Genomic DNA, 20691 nt, shown 5'->3' with positions numbered 1-20691 from the left:
TAAAAAATCAACTTCAAGTGTTTAAAATACTCCATCTATCACTGAACTGAAAATAACACATAATTATTTCAAAATACCGAAGTAGTCAACAACTGAAGAAGCTGTGCATTTTTTTCAACAAGATTAAAGAAATGAGCTGTGCACAGCACATATTATGCATAAATAAGGTTTTGAAAGCACATCAGCTCTTCTATAAGACCTTTAAAAACAGCTTTGTTGTCATGTGACTGACAGTGAATATTGTTCAAAAGCAGGTTGCAGTAATTGAGAACTTGTTTAACTTAGTGGAATCAAATCACATAATTTTTCTCTAATAAAAATTTTAGAGTTATTTCTTATAATAGGTCACAGTAGTTGTCAACTAATTAGTATTTTGCATAAACGGGCATTTTATTGTTTATTTTATTTGTTATGTCAGTTTGTTTTTGTGAGCATGTTGCCGTTATTTTGATTAACTCTTTAGTACATTTGGGATGCATGAATCACTTTTTGAAAAATATTTAACAGTTTTGCAAATGTTCATACCACAATACATCAGATCTAGCATTTACAGGCAGTTCAGTTCCAGACCACCACAATAAAAGAAGCACCACAATAAAGCAAGTCACATATGTTTTAGTTTACTAGTACATATAAAATGTATATACACGTATATGACTTACAGTCATATATACTGTACTATAGCTTATTAAGTATGCAATTGCGTTATGTCTAAAATAAGTATACATCTTAATTTAAAAATCTGTTATTGCTTAAAAAGTGCTAATGATCATCTGAGCCTTCACTGGGTTTTTTTTGTTGGGTAATCTTTTTGTTGGTAGAGGGTTTTGCCTCTATGTTGATGGCTGCTGACTAGGGTGGTGGTTGCAGAAGCCAGAGATGGCTGTGGGAATTGCTTAAAATAAGACGATAATGAAGTTTGCCACACCAATTGATTCTTTCATTAAAGCTTTCTGTGTAGGATGTGATGCTTTTTGGTAGCATTATACCCACAGTAGTGTTCCTTCCAAAATTGGAGTCAATCTTGTCAAACACTGCTATTGCTTTATTAGCTAAGTTTATGAAATGTTCTAAATGTTTTGTCATTATTTCAAGAATATTCACAGCATCTTCACTTGGAGTAGATTTCACCTGAAGAAACCACTTTATTTGCTCATCCAAAAGAAGCAATTCCTTATTCATTCAGTTTTTCTCCTGAGATTGTAGAAATTCACTTACATCTTCAGGCTCTACTTCTAATTCTAGTTCTCTTGCTATTTCTACCCCGTCTGCAGTCCCTTCTTCCACTAAAGTCTTGAACCCTCTCAATGTCATCCATAAAGGCTACAACTGACATCTTCCAAACTCTGTTGATGTTGCTATTTTGACCTCTTCCTGTGTGTAGCAAGACTTTATGCACTAAGTCTAATTAGCGGTTCAGATCATACTTGTCCTTTTTGGCTATTTTAAAGACATTGAGGTGCCGTTGGAAATTTTGAGCAAAGAAGCAACATGTTCTGACATACACTTTAAAAGTGTAATTGTGGCCTATTAGGATGAAATTAAACTGTTGAGGATTTTAAAACAATTTATTTATATGCCAGAAAAGAAAAAATCTCTTTAAAGAAACATGACAAAATTCAGCGACTAAAACTACAAAAATTCCAATGTCCAGCTTTCGATAAAAAATTATTAGATACACAAAGAAGCAGAAAAACATAAGACATTTTGGAAATGTTTTGTAAAATTAAATATACACTTTCCATAAAATCCAGCAATGTCACCTCTATGTACTTACTTAAAAGAAATTTAAATGTTATGTATACACAAATTCTGTGTTCAAACATTTATGTTAAATTTCTTTATTATCTCCAAAAACTGGGAGTATAAAAACCTCTGACCTGTTTTTTAAGACCACTTTTGGCACCAAATGTGTATGTGTGTGTGTGTTTTCCATACCAAACAGTTCTCTAATATTAGCTGGGTGTTTTATAATTAAATTTAATTTGGACACTATCTACTTGGAGTTTGTCTCAGATTCCAGAAGTGATGGACTCAGTCCCACTACGATGTCCTCACTTCAGGTGTTAATCACAGTACTTGCGTCTCCAGTACTTCTGACTAGCTACAAATCTAAAGTTTCCATTAGCCCCTCCTCTGGTTCAATAATTTTCTAGTATGGCTCACTGAACTCAGAAAAAAAAAAAGAAAACAACTTTACCTATGTCTACTGTTTTTTTTTTTTTTTTTTTACTTAAAAGAACAACTCAAGAACAGCCAAATGGAAGAGATGCATTCAGTAGGGCATAAGGGAAAGGAGTGCACAGAGCTTCCACACTCTCTTTGGACACTTCAGCTCCTAAATATGTTCACCAACTCAGATGCTTTCTAAATCTCTTCATTTAGGGTTTCTTTCTTTCTTTTTCTTTTTTTTTTTTTTTTTTTTTTTTTTTTTTTTTTTTTTGTCAAGCTCTCATTACGTAAGAATAATTGATTGAAAAACTGGTCATTAGTGAATAACTCAATATTCAGTCCTCTTCTCTGGCCACAAGTCCAGGGATGGGGCTGAAAGTTTCAATCCTGTAATCCCACGGTCTGTTCTCCTGACAAACAGCCTCTATTCTGAAGCTATCAAGGTACCACCAAGAGTCATTTTATTAGCATAAACTGAGGTATGATTGAAAAGAACTTACCACAAGTAACAAAAGATGATTCTCTCACTTTTATTTCTAAGAAAACTGGAAAGGTTTTGGGAGCTTTGCGCCAGGAAACCAGCACAAAGATGAAATATATATTTCTTATTATATCAAAATAGCACAATGATGTTTACCTTATGAATAAATAATGACATTCTTACAATGATATTCAGCAATAGATACAATGAAATCCAGATACACACAACAATGTACATTGATCTCAGAGCAATTATTAAGTGGTAGTAAACTCAAATGGCTAGATACACACATATATGATTTTGAGATAGGTAATAACATACCGACAGAAAACAAATAGATAATTGCCAGATCGTGGAGTAAAAGTGATTGACTACAGCATGTAATGGAGGAACATTCTAAAAGGGATACAGCTGTTATACATCTTGATTTGGGTGGTAATTATGCAAATTCACTCTTCTGTCAAAAATGTTAACTACAATAATAAAAAGAGACTATTACTTGATGTAATGTACACCTCAAAAATTATAAAGAGGCAACATTGTGTAAAACTTTAGATAAGTCCTTCAATAAAATGAGCAAGATCCTTGAAAAACTACAAATTATCAAGGCTAACCCAAAAAGAGACAACATGAAGAACTTTATGTCTACTATAGAAACTGTGCCTATATGAAGAAAATTTAAAACTAAAATAGGGAAACCTAATAAATAAAGAATTGTACTATGCCTATAGATTAAAAATTGAACTGTAAAGAATAAAATTATCTTGTTGATCGATCTATCAATCATCTACATAGTAATTGTAATAAACTTCCAACATTGCTTTTTATGGAACCTGATAAAATAATTATAAAAGGAAAAACAAGCAGCAAGAATAAGAACTATGCTCATTAAAAATACAAGAAGGCACTTTCTCTTTCACTTAATTCCTATATAAAAGATGTGTAATTGTTCATGAATAGAAAAATGAAACAGAATAGAGAACAAAATGCAGACAACTAGAGATATATGCAAATTTGACATATAAAAAATGGAGATAGAACTCTGGATAAATGAGTTTTTACACTGCTATAAAGAAATACCCGAGACTGGCTAATTCATAAAGGAAAAAGATTTAATTGACTTACAGTTCCGCATGGCTGGGGAAGCCTCAGGCAACTTACAATCATGGCAGAAGGGGAAGCAAGGCAGCAGGAGAGAGAAGTGCAAACAGGCGAATGCCAGACACTTATAAAATCATCAGATCTCATGAGAACTCACTTACTGTCATGAGAACTGTATGGAGAAAACCAACCCCTTGTCCAACCACTCCCCTCTCTAAAGACGTGGGGATTACAGGTCCCTCCTTTGATGCATGGGGATTACAATTCAAGATGAGATTTTTGGTGGAGACACAGAACCAAACCATATTAGGAGTGTTAATACATTTATAAATATTTTTATTTTCATAATATTTTAAAATAGCAATTAGTCACTATTTCACATACTACACAAAAATATTCTCTTGTTGAAATGAAGGCTTGAATATTAACAGCAAAACTTCAGAATAATAAAGAATGTTTTAAACAAGATACAAAACACATAAATTAAAAATAAATAAATTTGACACAAACTAAATTCAAAATGCCAGTTTATCAACAATTCCCAAAAGAAGATGAGCAGACAATCCATAACCTGGACACACAAGTATAGAATAAAAATAAAGTTGATTAATGGTTAATATCCTGAATTTGTAAAGAAGTCCTAAAATTAATTTAAAAATATAGAAGTTCATGAATATAATGATCAAATGCATGTCCAAGAATTTCTGAGAAAGAAGAAAGGCTGGACAATAAATATAAACAACAACAACAAAAAAAGGTGAACCATGTTAGTGATCACTGAAGTAACAAATGAGAAAATATTATTTAGTCTTAACCAATTGGTCAAAATTTTGAATGTCATAATTCCGAGTTTTGATGAAGATATAAAACAACAAGGTTTGTTATAGAAGATTGAATCTCATTCCTAGGTATTTACCTTAGAAAACTCTTACACGAACTCAATGAATAATTTTACCTATTCATAGCAGCATTGACTATAAGAGTAAAAACCATAGAAATTCCCTAACTGAATATAATATCTTATTATAGGATAATCATATAATAAAATACTCTGCATATGTGAAATTTAAAAACTACAACTACATGGAGTGACATAAATGAATTCCACAATATATGTATTGTACCACAAAAGAAAGGCACAGAAAAATGCAAAAATATAATGTAATTTACATACATTTGAAAATTTCTAAAACAAAAATTAAGTGTGAAATTCTTTATAATAAAGCCACAAATGTTTTGAAAGCAAAGTATTACAGTAGTGGAAAATGACATTTAACTGTAAAATTGAAAAACATTTCAATGTAGTATTTTATTAAGCTAGTTTTTAGATATTTGTTTATTATGAACTTTATAACTTTGTATCTTAAATCTATAATTTTATATGAATTAAATATTTTAAATAATACATTTTAAAATTAACTTACAAATTTGTAAATAAATAATATATAATGTTTTGCTCAATAATAATTATTTAGCTCTATAGACAACAGTCAAGATTGTTTACTTGACTTAATATTTTAGAAAGCAGAGTAGAACTTAGAATGTATAAATATTAACATAGTAATCAAATAAATCATGAGCATTCATTTAATCATATAACAAAAGTATTTTGTTATTTGACAGTGGTTTTCTTTAATGTTAACTTGAGAATGCTGCAGAAGTCACACATCTGTTCTTTGCAAATGAATTTGCTATCAAACCAAGAAAAATTATTTTTAAAAATATGTCAGTTTATAAAACTCAATGAAATCTTATATATAAATATAGATACACACTTTTCTATTATTTTTAGCCTAAAATTTGGATTCTCTCAATTCTTTGCAATTTAATGTTCCAGTTCAAGGTAGTTTTATTCAAAAAGTACTTTGAAATTTAATAAAATTTAGAGTTTGAAGTTCAAGTATTATGACACATTTATTGAACATAAAATAAGGAACATATAAGTATGCATCACTTTTTAGAAGAAAGTTACTACATAGATCCCACAATCAAAAGGAGGGGACTTTACAAAAGCAAAAACACTAGGAAGAATAGATCGTTGAATGGTACAGATGATCTGTTCAATTGGGAAGTTTTTATGTATTTCAGACCATTAAATTGAACAACTTAGAAATAAGCACAAAATCCTTGAAAACTTCCAAATACTTTATATATGTTAAAAAAATTAAATTTTGGGGACAGTTGCAATGGTTCATGCCTATAATCTGAGGACTTTGCAAGATTGAGGCAGGAGGGTCATTTGAAGCCAGGAGTTTGAGACCAGGTCAACACAGTGAGACCCTATCTCTATAAAACATTTACAAAATTTAGCTGGGTTCTAGCTAGTCAGGAGAATAACTTGATCTAGGAGTCCTAGCTACTCAGAAGGCTGAGGCAGGAGGATTGCTTGAGTTCAGGAGTTTGAGGCTGCAGTGAGCTGTGATTGCACTACTGTACTCCAGACAGGGTGAGAGTGAAACCCTATCTCTAAAAAAAGAAAAGATAAAAAACTGCAATTCAAAATTGTTCCCAAAGGATATTCTAGTCTTAGATGACTTCATTGGTGAATTTTATCAAACATTCAAAGATAAAATAATATAAGCCCTGTGCAAATTATTTTCATCTAGTTAGAGGCCAGCATATCTATAATATCATGACTGTACACAACATTACAAGGAAAGGAAAAGAAAAACAATTTTTATTAACAGTGTTTCAAAATTTCTTGAGAATCATGACAAATTAAATCAATAGTATATTGTACAAGTTTTAGTTTTCTCTTAGAAGGATTGATAATTGAGTATGCAGAAATAAACTGGCAGGAGACAACATAACAGGAGACAGAGTATACCAAACATATTAATGTTCAAGTGCACAGGAGTCATGCAATGTATAAAACTCAAAGAACGGCCAGATGGTTGAAGCTTAAATACCCTATTCTTAGGGGAGAGGGAAATGAGGGACGTATGCAATTTTAGCGGAAGAGTAAATTATTTTTAGGGAAGATGAATGAGAAAAGAGCAGAGAATACCCTGGGATTAAGTTCCTCTGGAGTCTAGGTGTGGTGTTAACTCTAGTATTCTATCCTGTAAATTAATCTTCTCTGTTTGATGAAATTATAGGGAGGTGGCCTAGGACAACTGCATTCCTTCTGGATGAATGTCCCTTATTTGCAAAGGGATGGAAGAGTGTGCATTGGGAGCAATGGAGGGTGTTTGGTTCTTCCTTAGTTAAAATCACTCAGCATGCCAAAGCATTACATTTTGTAGCATTCTTTTCTGAGTCCTGACAATATCATTAAATATTATTTATCCCACTAACACAAGGTTGCTTCAATATGTTTAAAAAATCAGTCAATAGAGGAAGAGACAGATCTTCCTTATGGAAGAATTCTGAACAATTCATGAGGCTCCTAGTCCCCAAGGAGGTAGAGCATAACCCTCACAACTTCAGTATGAGCTGCACAGAATGTCTTCTTTCTAAAGTGTGAAATGTGTAAAGCAGAGCAAATAGATAACTTTTCAGTTGAGAAATATGACTAAACTACCTTAGCCAGACAATCATGGTCAACATCTCAACATCCACACTGCTGATTATGTTGGTGGTATGTACTCTTGAAATTACAGGATGAAAATGGTACCTAGCCTATGTGGTATTCCTTCTCAAAATTCATACTCTGTCCAAAACAGGAGAAAAACATTGGTACATTCCAATCAGGGTGATTTTACAAAATGTCTGTTGAGTATATCTCAAAACTGTCAACATCATTATAAACAAGAGAAGTCTGACGAACTGTTCCAGCAAAAAGGAGCTGAAGGAGACATGACAACTAAATGCAATATGGTATTCTAGACAGGATCCTGCAATATAAAATCGTATTAAAAGTGTGCTTACGATGTCACCAAAATGATGGAGTAGAAGCAATCTGGTATCAGTCTCTCTAACAGAAAACCAAAACGGTATCAAGATTATAACCAGAAATATCCCAGAATTAAAATTTGACACTGAGAAAATCTGAGGGGCCACAAAGAAGTGAGAAAACACCAGCAAAAGGTAAGAGAAATGGACCTCTCTAATCAGAACAACCCTCCCCAAGTCTGCCAGGTCCAGTGGAGGAAAGTTCCCCCAGACTCATGATTTCTACACTGGAAAAAGTAAGATCAAGGTGGAAAGTCAGGTTTCCCATCATCTTGGGTTCCTTCACAGGAAAACCATCTTTGACTTACCACATGGGAAAGTCAAGTGTTTGTAGTGTATGTAAGTGAAAACTTCTGAGGGCAGCTAGAGAAGAATAGTGGAAGGAAGGCTAGAATCAGCCAGTGTGTAAAACTTGGTGAGCTGCTTTTCATCTCGAGTAAAGGAAATGCCAAATCAGAGTGGCTGTTGTGCAGCACACTGTAGGAAGTGTGCTTCATGGGTCCTCTGCACACAAAGCCCTGGCCAGCCTTTCCACACAGCTGGAATATTTCCTTTGGGATTTCCTCATCCCATCTTGGACAACAACATTCCAAACTTAATTTAGGGTTGTGTCAAATCTGCACTAAGGATGTCATCTAGCAACAAGAAGAAAAAACAGGGAAGTGTGATCTCCCCAAATGGACAAAACAAAAGCCAGTGAGTGACCCTGATGAAATGGGTCAGAACAATAATTCAAAATAGCCTTTTGAGAAAACTCAGCAAATTGCAAGATAATACAATAAATCAATTTAGAAATTTCTCAGAGAAATTTAGCAAAGAGATCAAAAAATAAAATTAATCAAACACAAATCCTGGAGTTGAGAAATGCAATAGCCAAGCTGAAAAGTGCATTGGTGGGATGGCTCTCAACAGCAGAAGAAAAGAATCTGTGAGTTTGAAGACTGATTACTTAAAAATATAAACTTGTGGAAGAAAAAAGAAAAAGAATGAAAATGAACAAAGAATGCTTACAAGATCTAGCGTATAGCCTCGAAAAGCAAATACATGCTATTGACTTTCAAGACAGAGTTCAAAAAAATCAAGGAGTAAAAAGGTTATTCAAACAAATAATAACAGAAAGCATTCCAAATACAGAAAAATATCTAAATATCCAGGTACAGAAGGTTAAAGATCATCAAAGAAATTCATTTAAAGTAAGACCTCTCAAAGGCATAAAATAACTATACTCTCAAAGGTTAAGAACAAACAAAAGATCCTAAAAGCAGCAAGAGAAAGGAAGTAAATAAAATATAAAGGAGACTCAATTCATTTGGCAACAGACTTCATGAAAACTACACAAGCCATGAGGGAGTAGAGATAACATATTTAAAGTGCTGAAGAAGAAAAAAAAAATTGCCACCCTAGAATATTGTGCTCAGCAAAGCTGTCCTTCAAACATGATGTAGAGATACTTTCCAAACAAACACACACTAGACTTTTCTTACAAGTAATACAAAAAAGAGTTATTTACTGTGACACAAAAGGATGCTAGTTTGCAACAAGAAAATATCTGAATGTATGAAATTCACTAGTAAAGGTAAGTACAGACAAATTTAGAATACTTTAATAGTATATTTATGGTATAAAAAGCACTTATATATTTAATATGAATAATAAAAAAACTAACAAAAATCATAATGACAACAATTTGTTATGAGATAGGATATACAAAAAGGTATGAATTGGGACAGCAAAATGTCAAAATTAGGAGCAGAAAAAGTTAAAGCATAGAGTTTTTTACTTTTCTGTTTGTTATTTCTTTTCTTTTCATGATCAAAGTTAAATTGTCATAAGTTTAAAATAACTTGCTATAATATTAAGATTCTTTTCTAAGCCTCATGGTAACCAGAAAGCAAAAAGTTAAAATAGATACACTAAAAATAAAAATAAGATTTAAAACATACTAGCAGAGAAAATTACTTAACCACAAAGGAAGACATGTAATGAATTGAAAAATAAGTAGACTAAGTTCTCCAAAAGAAGAAATTATGTCTTAATGGATTAAAAACAAGACCCTAAGTATATGGGTCTTTTCTTGTTTTTCATCCATTGAGAGTTTCCTACAAGAAACAATTCTCCTATAAAGATATACATAGACTAAAAATAGGCTGGAAATAGATATTCCATGCAAACAGAAATCAAAAAAGATCAAAATGAGCAATACATATATCAGATAAAACAGATTTCGGGCCGGGTGCAGTGGCTCATGCCTCAAATCCCAGCACTTTGGGAGGCCGATGCAGGCAGATCATGAGGTCAGGAGATCAAGACCATCCTGGCTAACACAGTGAAACCCCATTTCTACTAAAAATACAACAATAACAACAACAAAAATTAACCAGGCGTGGTGGCACATGCTTGTAGTCATAACTACTCGGGAGACTGAGGCAGGAGAACCACTCGAACCTGGGAGGTGGAGGTTGCAGTGAGCCGAGATCGCACCACTGCATTCCAGCCTGCGTGACAGAGCGAGGCTCCATCTCAACAAAACCCAAAACACCAAAACAACAACAGCAACAACAAAATAAAACAGACTTCAAGTCAAATCTGTAAAAAGGGAGAAAAAAACTGTTATTGTATAGCGATAAAAGGGTCAATTCAGCAAGAAGACATAACAATTGTTATAAATATGTATACATACATACACACATATATAAAGCAAATATTAAAAGACGTGAAGGGAGAGATAGAATGCAATACAATAATAGTAGAGGACTTAAATACTCCACTGTCATCAATGGGCAAATCATCAGACAGAAAATCAACAAATAAATGTTGGAGTTTAACTGCACTCTAGACCCAATGGATCTAACTGACAGTTACAAAATTCTTTATTTAATTGCTATTGAATATAGATTCTTCTCATCAGCATATGGAACATTCTCCAAGATAGAATATATGTTAGTCTACAAAACAAGTTTCAACAAATTTCAAAAAATCAAAATCATATTAAATATCTTCTATTACCACAATGAAATAAAAGTACAATTCAGTAATGAGATCAACTCATTACTGTGTAAACTATGAAAACACATGGAAATTAAAAGGTGCTCCTGAACAATCAATGGATCAATGAAGAAATTAAGGCGGAAATTTGGAAGGTTTTCAAAACACATAAAAATGAACATACCACATACCCCAAAGCAATGCTAACGGAACAGATTATAACAATAAACGCTTACATCAAAAAAGTAGAAAGACTTCAAATAGACTACCCAACAATGCACCTCAAAAAACTAGAAATCCAAAAAAAAGAAACCCAAATTAGTGGGAGGAAAGAAATAATAAAGATCAGACCAGAAATATAAAAAGTAGAGACTAAAACATAACAAAAGATCAACAAATCAAAAGTTAGTTTTTTTAAAAGATAGATAAAAATTGACAAACCTTTAGATAGTCTAAGAAAAAAGAGAGAAGGCCCAAATAAATAACATCACAGATGAAAAAGGAGACATTATATGAAGTACTGCAGAAATACAAAGAATCAGTGGAGAATACTATGAGCAATTATATATCAACAAATAGGAAAACCCAAAAGAAAGGAATAAATTCCTGAACACATACAGCCTACCAAGACTGAACCAAGAAGAAAGAGAAAGTCTAAACAGGCCTGATAACAGGAAACGAGATGAAAGTAATAATAAGTCTCTGACCAGTGAAAAGCCTGGGAGCTTTCAGCTTCACTGCTGAAATTTAAGAAGAACTAATAACAGTTCTATTACAACAACTTAAAAAAAAAAAGAAAGAAAGAAAGGAAAGGAAAACTTCTAAACTTATTAATAAGACCAGCATTATCATTATACAAAAACCAGACAACAATATAATTAAAAAAGAAAACTCCAGGCCAATAGTTTTGGTGAAAATAAATGCAGAAATCTTCAAAAAGGAAAATACTAGCAAACCAAATTCAACAGCACATCAAGAAGATAATACATGACAGTCAAGTATGATTTATCCCAGGGAGGCAAGGATGATTTGATATAAGCAAATAAATAAACATGATACATCACATTAACAAAATGAAACACAAAAACCATATGACCATATCAGTACATGCTCAAAAAGCATTCTATAAAATTCAACATCTCTTCAGGATAAAAACTCTCAACAAACTAGGTGTAGAAGGAACATACCTCATAGCAAGTCCATATAGGGCAAACCCTCAGCCAGTACCATACTAAATAGAGAAAAACATAGTCTTTCCTTTACAGCCTAGAAGAAGACAAGGATGCCCATTTTCACTACTGTTATTTAACGTTGTATCAAAAGCCCAAGCAAGATAAACTGGGCAAGAGAAAAAAAAAATTAAAGGCATTTAAATTGGAAAGAAATAAGTCAAATTGATGTTGTTTACAGATGACATCTTTTTTTTTTTGTTTGACATTTATTTTAAGTTCAGGGTACATGTTCAGATTTGTTATATAGGTAAACTTGTGTCATGAAGGTTTGTTGCAAAGATCATTTTGCCACCCAGGTATTAAACCCATTAGTTATTAATGGGTTATTAAACTCATTAGTTACTTTTCCTAATCCTCTCCCTCCACCCACCCTTCACCCTATGATAAGCCCCAGTATGTGGATATTATATTATATTATATTATATTATATTATATTATATTATTATATTATATTATATTACATTTAGAAAAACTTAAAGCCTCGACCAAAAAGGTGTCAGAACAGAAAAACTAAGTCACTAAACTTGCAGGATACAAAATCAACATACAAATATTACTGCTACTTCTAAAGATTATCAGCGAATAATCTGAAAGGGGAATAAAGGAACAATATCATTTATGTTAATTACAAAAAAAAAATTTAAAAGACATTGGAATAAATGTAACCAAAGAAGTAAAAGCCCTTGACAATAAAAACTGTAAACGCTGATAAAAGAAAGTGAAGAGGACATGAAACATGGAAAGATATCTCATGTTCATGGATTGGAATAATTAATTTTGTTAAAATGTCCATTCTTAACCTAATGCAATCTACAGGTTCAACAAAGTCTCTATCAAAATACCAATGACATTCTTCACAGAAATAGAAAAAAGCAATCCTAAAATTTGTATGGAGCCACAAAAGACCCTGAATAGCCAAAGCAATCCAGAGCAAAAAGAACATAACAGGGGCATCATGCAAACTGATTTCAAAGTACAGTTGACCCTTTTAACACACGAGTTTGAACTGTTCAGGTCCACTTACATCTGAATTTTCTTTTTTAAAATTTATTTATTTTTTATTTTCATTATTATAGTTTTAAGTTCTAAAGTACATGTGCATAACGTGCAGGTTTGTTACATATGTATACATATGTCATGTTGGTTTGCTGCACCCATTAACTCATCATTTTCATTAGGTATTTCTCCTAATGCTATCCCTCTCCACTCCTCCCTCCCCAAGACATGCCCTGGTGTGTGATGTTCCCCTTGGACACCCTGTGTCCAAGTGTTCTCATTGTTCAATTCCCACCTGTTTATATCTGAATTTTCTTCTGCTGCTGCCACCTATAAGACAGCAAGACCAACTTCTCCTATGTTTCTTCCTTCTCTGCTTACTCAATGTGAATACAACAAGAATACTTTTATGATGATCCGCTTAAACTTAAGGAATAGTTACTATATTTTCTCTTCCATGTGACTCTTAATAACATTTTATTTTCTTTAGTTTATTGTAAAAATGCAACATATAATGCATAACATATATGCTAATGCATTATTTATGTTATTAATAAGGCTTCTGGTCAATAGTAGGCTATTACTAGTTAAGGTTTTGGGAAGTCAAAAATATAATAATTTTCAAATGTGTGGGAGTTGGCACTTCTAACCCCCTGTGTTGTTCAAGATTCAACTGTAACTACAAAGGTATAGTAGACAAAACGGTATGGCACTGACATGAAAATAGATACATAAATCAAAGAAACAGAGTAGAGAACTTAGAAATAGATCTGCGCATTTACAGGTGTAGTAGCCAAAACGGTATGGCACTGACATGAAAATAGATACACAGACCAAAGAAACAGAATAGAGAACTTAGAAATAGATCTGCATGTTTACAGCCAACTCGTTTTTGACAAAGACAACAATAACATATATTTGAGAAGGTACAGTCTCCTTAATGGTATTGGGAAAACTAGATATCCTTATGGAGAAAAATTAAACTAGACTCTTATCTTTCTCTATGCACAAAAATCAAATGAATAGATTAAAGACTTAAATGTAAGACCCAAAATTAAGAAACTACTAGAAGAAATCAGTAGAATAATAAACTACTAGAAGAAAACACTTCAGGACATCGATTGGTCTGAGCAAAGATTTTTGTAGTAAGACCTCAAAAGCACAGGCAACAAAAGTGAAAGTAGACAAAGGAGACTATACTAAGCTAATCAAACTTCTGCAAAACAAAGAAAACAATCAAGAGAATGCAGAAACATCCTACAGAAGAGGAGAAAATATTTGCAAATTATCTGACAGGAAATCAATAACCAGAATACATAAGGACCTCAAACAACTCAATAGCGACCCCCCAAAACCAATCTGATTCAAAAATGAGCAAATGATCTGAACAGACATCTCTCAAAAGAAGGCACACAATTGGTGAACAGGTATTTCTATTTATGTAATCAATTGGAGAATCAGAAGTAGATTTGCATACACGATAAAAAAATTTAGATAAAAGTATCAAAACAGCTTGATGAGATGAGGAAACATTTTCTAACAAATGTTGCTGGAAATAGTGGGTAAATCTATGAATCAAAAATGAATTTTAATCCCTTACACCATTATAATTTGAGATGGAAAATATATCAAGTGGTAATAGTTATAACTGTATAACTTCTAGCATAAACACAGGAAACTACAATTGTAATCCTGGGAAAAGCAAATATTTCTTAGGACCAAATAAGTAATATGATAGACAAAATAATGTCCCATGAAGACATATATGCCCTAATTTCTTGAAACTATGAGCATGTTACTTTACATGGAAAGAAGACTTTGCAGATGTGATTAAGAATACTGAGATTGGAAGATTATACCAGATTATCAGGCTGGAACCAATATAATCAAAAGGTTCTTTTATGAGGGATAGAAGAGCGGCAGACTCAGAACAGATGTGACAAAGGAAGAAAGGTTAGGGTAATTCAAGGAACAGACATGAGTTACAGAATGCAGACAACCTTTTCACATTGAAAAAGGAAATACAATGGATTTTCTTACAGAGTCTCCAGAAGGAAAGCAGTCCAGCAAACACATTTTCATTATGCTGACTTCCAGTAATGTAAAATAATAAATTACTGTTACTTTAAGCTACAAAATTTATGGTAATTGGTTATAGCAGTAATAGGAAACTAATGAAAGCCTATTAAACAATAAAAATGGATATATTTGATATAAAAAAAATCACTTATGCTCCTCCAAAGACTTATGCTCCTCCTCCAATAAAAAAGCAAATAGGTAAATCTCAGACAGGGAACATATAATTCCCCCCCTCGACACACACACACACACACACAGAGAGAGAGAAAGAGGGAGATATGGAGGGTCAATAGTACTTACAGCAATACACAGGAATGAAATGCTAACACATAACACAACATGAATTCATCTCAAAGTTATTGTATGAGTGAAAGGAATCAGACACAAGTAGTACATAGTTGAGATTTTCACTAATAAATTTTAGAAACAGAGGCAGAAGTAATGAGTGTGTGTCTGTATGTGGGGGTGTATGTATAAAATCAGACAACTCTCAATTCAGAACATAACATAACTCCTATAATCCAATAATAAAAAACAATAAAAATAAATACTATATAGAAGAGGATGTAATAATGGGCAATGTATATGATAATGTTTTCAGCATTATTCATAAACAGAAAAATACAACTTTAAAACTATAATGTCATACAAAGTTGATCTGTCACCACAAACTCACAAGGATGACTAAAGTAAAAAACTGATACTACCAAATGTTGATGAAAGTGTGGAGCTACTGGAACTATAATTCATTGCTGGTGCAAGTATAAAAGATACAACCAAAGGAGACCCAGGATGAGTAGCTCCTAGTTGCCCTCAGGTCATCTTGTTATCTGCCTGAGTCTAACTGTGTCTAGGGCTTTTATGGGCTTCAGAGTGGAGAAAGTGCATGCTGATTGGTTCCATGGGTGGCCACCGGCAGCTGAAAAAGCACCGTAAGTTCTCATTCCGCTCTGCAGAATAGCAGCCCGGCCCCCATGCTTCAGGCCTTCTCTGGCTTGAAGGTGGGGCTTCACCAGGGAACCAACCCTTCCCCTCCAGAAGCCTCTCTGCCTCCTACCACCATCAACCTGCCATGCAAGACACCCAAGGTGTCCAGGCTGTTTGTGCCGAGGGGTGCCTGCAGGCCCAGGTGGAGCTTCCTTCATGCCTCTTGGCCTCCCTCCCGTGCTCACAGGTGCCCATAGTCCAGAGGGGCCCAAGGCTGCAGGAGCCTGGCATGTCAGCACTGCCCCAAGTGTGCACACACCCAGTCAGGGCGCAACTGTGCCTGGGCTCAGCATCAACTTTGCTCCAAAATCGAAGTGGGCACCAGGAGCCAGGAGAGGCCAGGTAGCACAAGCAGGCACTTCTGAGTCTGGGGGAAAGAGGACTTCCCAGCTTCCCGAGAGTACAGTGATGCCTGGGTCTGCAGTCATGGCTGGGAGGATACAGCTGCACCTGGAAGAGTGGAGCTCCCACCTCTCCAACTCAGGAGGCGGCAGAGATCCCACCTGTTTTTGGCTCCTGCCTGCTCCATGGAGCACAGAGCCCGGGTGGTGCCTCCCTGACTGCAGCCGGCATCATGGCAGCAGCTGCTCCAGATGGGCCGCTTCTGCCATCAGTTTCATGGAATCCAGTTAGGAAACAGACATTTTCCAGGCACCTCTTGAAATCATAGGCATGGATGTGGTACTGGTGCCGCTTGCTTATTTTCTTGATGGCCTCCTCAATGTACTCCATACCTTTCTCCTCCCACTTGGCCTTGGTGCTGAAGTTAGTGTGGCAGCCTGCACCATTCCAGTTCCCAGGAATGGGCTTCGTATGAAAGGTTGCTGCTATCACTCCAACGTCTTCACATACATGATGCAAGATGAAACAGGAGATGATCTCCCATGCTGATTCCTTCACGGGATCCGATTTGGAATTCCCACTGGACAGGCATGACCTCAACATTTGTCCCTGCAATCTTAACTCCAGCATACAAGCAGGCTTGGTAATGAGACTCCAAGACATTCCTCTTATAGGCTTTGTCTGCTCCCACAGCACAGTGATATGGACTGTGTGGTCCAAAAAAGCAATTGGAAGGCCAACCGAAGGCTGCCCATCTGTCCCCATGAGGGTATATTTCTGCTCTATGCCAAACTAGAGGTACTGATTGCTCACCATGTCCATTATCCATTTACAGATGTACCTCAAATTGGTCTCTGCTGGCTTTCGATTGTACTTGAAAACTTCACAGAACACCAGCTTGTTAGGGTCCTTGTGGAAGGGGTCCCAAAACATGGCAGCAGGCACAAGACACATGTCACTGTTTGGAGCTTTCAGAGCTATCAAAATTCCACTCAGGCAACTCTTCCACACACTTGGGCTCACTGTCCAGGGTATGGGTCTTGCAGTGCAGTCATTCTCCAGTCACAATGATCCAGATACACATGGCCTGAACTTTTCCCACCCTGAGGCAGGGATATGCACACCTGCTTGATGTTTTGTTTCAGCAGGAACTTGCTGAGGGGGTCATGGTGGAAAGGTATTCTGTGAGCTGAGCAGACGGGTAAAGGTGGGGAGAGAAAACAGGGGGCGGCTGTGATGCTCAGACCTCCACTTATCTCCCATTCTTGACTCTGCCCCCATAGATTGAAAGTCATCTCTAGATTACAGTGTAAATGTTATGAAAGCACTTGTTATATTGCTTTGTTTAGGGAATAATGACAAGAAAAATAATCTGTACATGTTCAATACAGACACATTTTTTTTTCCCAAATATTTTTTACTCTTGGTTGGTTAAATCCAAGGACGCCAAACCCATGGTCCGAAAGAGTGGATGGTATTTACAGCAATCCACAGCATTACAAAGTAATGAAATGCTAACACATGTGGCAATCTCGATTAAACTCAAAAGCATTATGTAAGTGAAAGGAATCAGATATAAATGGTACTGGTTCGTAGTTTAGGTAATCATTCATAAATTTTAAGAAAAGAGGCAGAAGTAACATGGCATGATAGAAATCAGAGCACTGTTTGCCTCTGGAGTGTAGAAAATTGACCCTACAGGAACATAAGGAAATTTTCTAAGGTTGATGAGGTTGATGAAAATGTTCTCTGAGGAGTGTGCTTAAGGGGTGTGTTCCTTAATCAAAACACACCCAAGTGAACTTATAATTCATGCATTTACCTTAATTATTTAAAAACAGAAAATAGTATTTACTTCTTAGCAAATTGTTTCTGGATTTTGTTAGGTTAAAAGAGAGAAGTAATGCATTTCATTATGAAGCTTGTATTACTCTTTTAAAATATCTACTAATTTTAATTTTAAAAACTAAGAAATGTATTAAGTGCAATAGTAAATTAAGCAAAAAGAATAATTTTTCAATGGTAATATGGTGAGCTTTTAAATAAGCTTTTAACAGAAGTGACTGATATTAAAATTATAATGTCTTACTATTTCGATTTCTTGAGTACTGGCCATTGCCCTGGCTTACCCTACTTTCTCTACTTAGAGGAATATTAAAATGTGTTACAGATGGAATGCAAAAAGAAATACATAAGCAGTATATATATTTTTGACATTCAAATCAGATTATGCATGAAACAATAGCTTTGAATGTCTGGATATTGTCTTAAGAATGGATTTCCCAAATTCTTTATTCTCCTTTACTATATCAATAAATGTACTTTAGAGGACTCCAGTAATTCAGGTTTCCTGTGGTAGGAAAGGGATCAGGATTCACCTGTTTCTGCAAAGCAAAAAGAATAAAGGAGTGGAAGCAAAGTCAGTTGATTCCCCGGCTTGAAGGTATTGGGGGGAAAGGGAGAGAGACAAGTCTTCTATGTGAGTCCTGATTTCTCACTTTTTGGAAAAGAGAATGATGCGTTAGATAAATAAAATAACTTTTGGGGGCAAAAAGAGGAGTCATTGGCCCTGCTGTCCATTTAGGACCTGAAAAGAGATCCCTCCACTTACAACCAAGAGAAGTCTGCGGTTTGGTAACAGCAATTTTATAGCACAGCATGATCAGGTAAAGAAGGCTGTGAAGTTTAACTCACTGAACTGCCTATGATTCTTTTGTAGCATAGGGATCGCAGCTCTTGATAAAGAGAATCAGAAAGCGTCAACAGCAAAGTACCATGATAAGACTAACTTAGCAGGTGAAAGGAAAACTATCCAAATAATTAAGGATTTTGATCCCAATGAGAGAATGTTTGAGAATATAGCCATCATTAAATGATTATATTAAAAAACTGCATGACCCAACATTGTTTTACTCTTTGTTAACTAGTGGATAAGGGTGCAGAAAGAAGACGAAATAAGTTATAAAAAAACTTGTGATCCTAATAACAGTCTTCCAAACATTGGTATTTTAGTGGAGGTAAATTTTGCACACCTAATACCCTCATTTAGACTTATTTTCCACTGTCTGATATTTAAAATATATAACCTTTTTTTTTTTTTTACTTTTTAGTATGTTTATATTTCTTTTGCTCTTTATTCCTTTCTTCTCTGGTAATCTTTGTTTATTTGCTCCTCTCCAGAGTCTCCTAACATATTATCAAGAATAAGAGGTTAAGTTAATGTTTTCAATATTGGCAAAGAAAGAACTTGAAAGTAATAACTTACATGTGATTTTATTTTCTCTTTTATATACTACTTGTGGATTAAAATTGGAATAACATTTCAGGGCATTAAGTCACAGTTTAACTATAATATTAAAATATTTTTAAACTCCTCTGCTTGTCTCTTAATAGTAGAGGGACAGAGTGAGCAAAATGCAGAGGCCCAAACAGCTAGAGAGACACTTTTGAAAGTATTTTATCTATCTTATTACCAAACGCTGGGCTCCCAAGAAATCACCCAAGCAATCTGTTGATGAATAGGTTATCGTTCTGTAGTACTGTGTAAGGAGCATCCCAGAGAAGAAAGGGCAATGTTGGGATATTTACTGACATTTTGAAGTCTGATTTAAGGTGGTTCAAATATAGGGGATTGATCACAATTAGGTGATAATAATTTTAGTAATTTAGGACTGATGGCAGAATAAGGTGAGAATTTTGAGGTGAGAGAATTAAAGCATCTGTTAAGGTAAACTGTCACTTTAATGGTTTATGTGAAAGAGTAGTTAAGGCTCATGAAGTTACTAGAATTAACAATAAAGTTTTATTTGCAACTTTTTATCTTCTTGGTTAAGAGTCTCCTGAAAGAGTAAAGTTTTTTTTTTTTTTTAATAAAAACAATGTACTAGCCTCTTAATATAGCTAATGAGCTATATAGATAATTTTGACTCTCACTATGAGAATTAGCAAAATCTGGCATATCTGTAAACAATATGATTCATGTTAAACCTTGAATAAGATGTAATCAAATATTTAAAGTATAGTCATATAGATGATATTATTGTTTAAAACTTTCAAATAAGGAAGTTGGCTAAAGGTATGGAAATTAGAAAGTGGAGAATATCAGTTAACAAAGTAGAATATCCTTTAGAGTTATTTAAAATATCATGATATTTCTCATGAGGTAAGAGTTCTCCCCAACAACTGTTAAAATCATCCAATCAGAATCTTTATGATTGCATATCATCTTAGACTAACTCATGTTGTAGTAACAAAGAGTCACTACACATTTCTGTTGCTTACAACAGAAAATATGTGTTCCCCTCCCTGTACCTCACCTAGCAGTCCCTTGAGTAGCATGCTGATTGAACAATATACCCATCATGGATGAACTGCCATTCTGTTCCATATTATTTTTATTCTTTGACCTGGCGAATGGAGAAA

General features: G+C 34.4%; 1 pseudogene; it reads right to left on the bottom strand.

Moving 5' to 3' along the window:
* Nucleotides 1-4269: 4269 nt before the first annotated feature.
* LOC104655698 lies at nt 4270-17564 on the bottom strand (annotated as a pseudogene).
* Nucleotides 17565-20691: the final 3127 nt, after the last annotated feature.

The sequence above is a fragment of the Rhinopithecus roxellana genome, chromosome 14 (assembly GCF_007565055.1).
Source record: "Rhinopithecus roxellana isolate Shanxi Qingling chromosome 14, ASM756505v1, whole genome shotgun sequence".
NCBI lineage: Eukaryota > Metazoa > Chordata > Mammalia > Primates > Cercopithecidae > Rhinopithecus > Rhinopithecus roxellana.
Note: the sequence above shows the minus strand (reverse complement) of the source record. Positions and strands in the feature narration are given on the sequence as shown.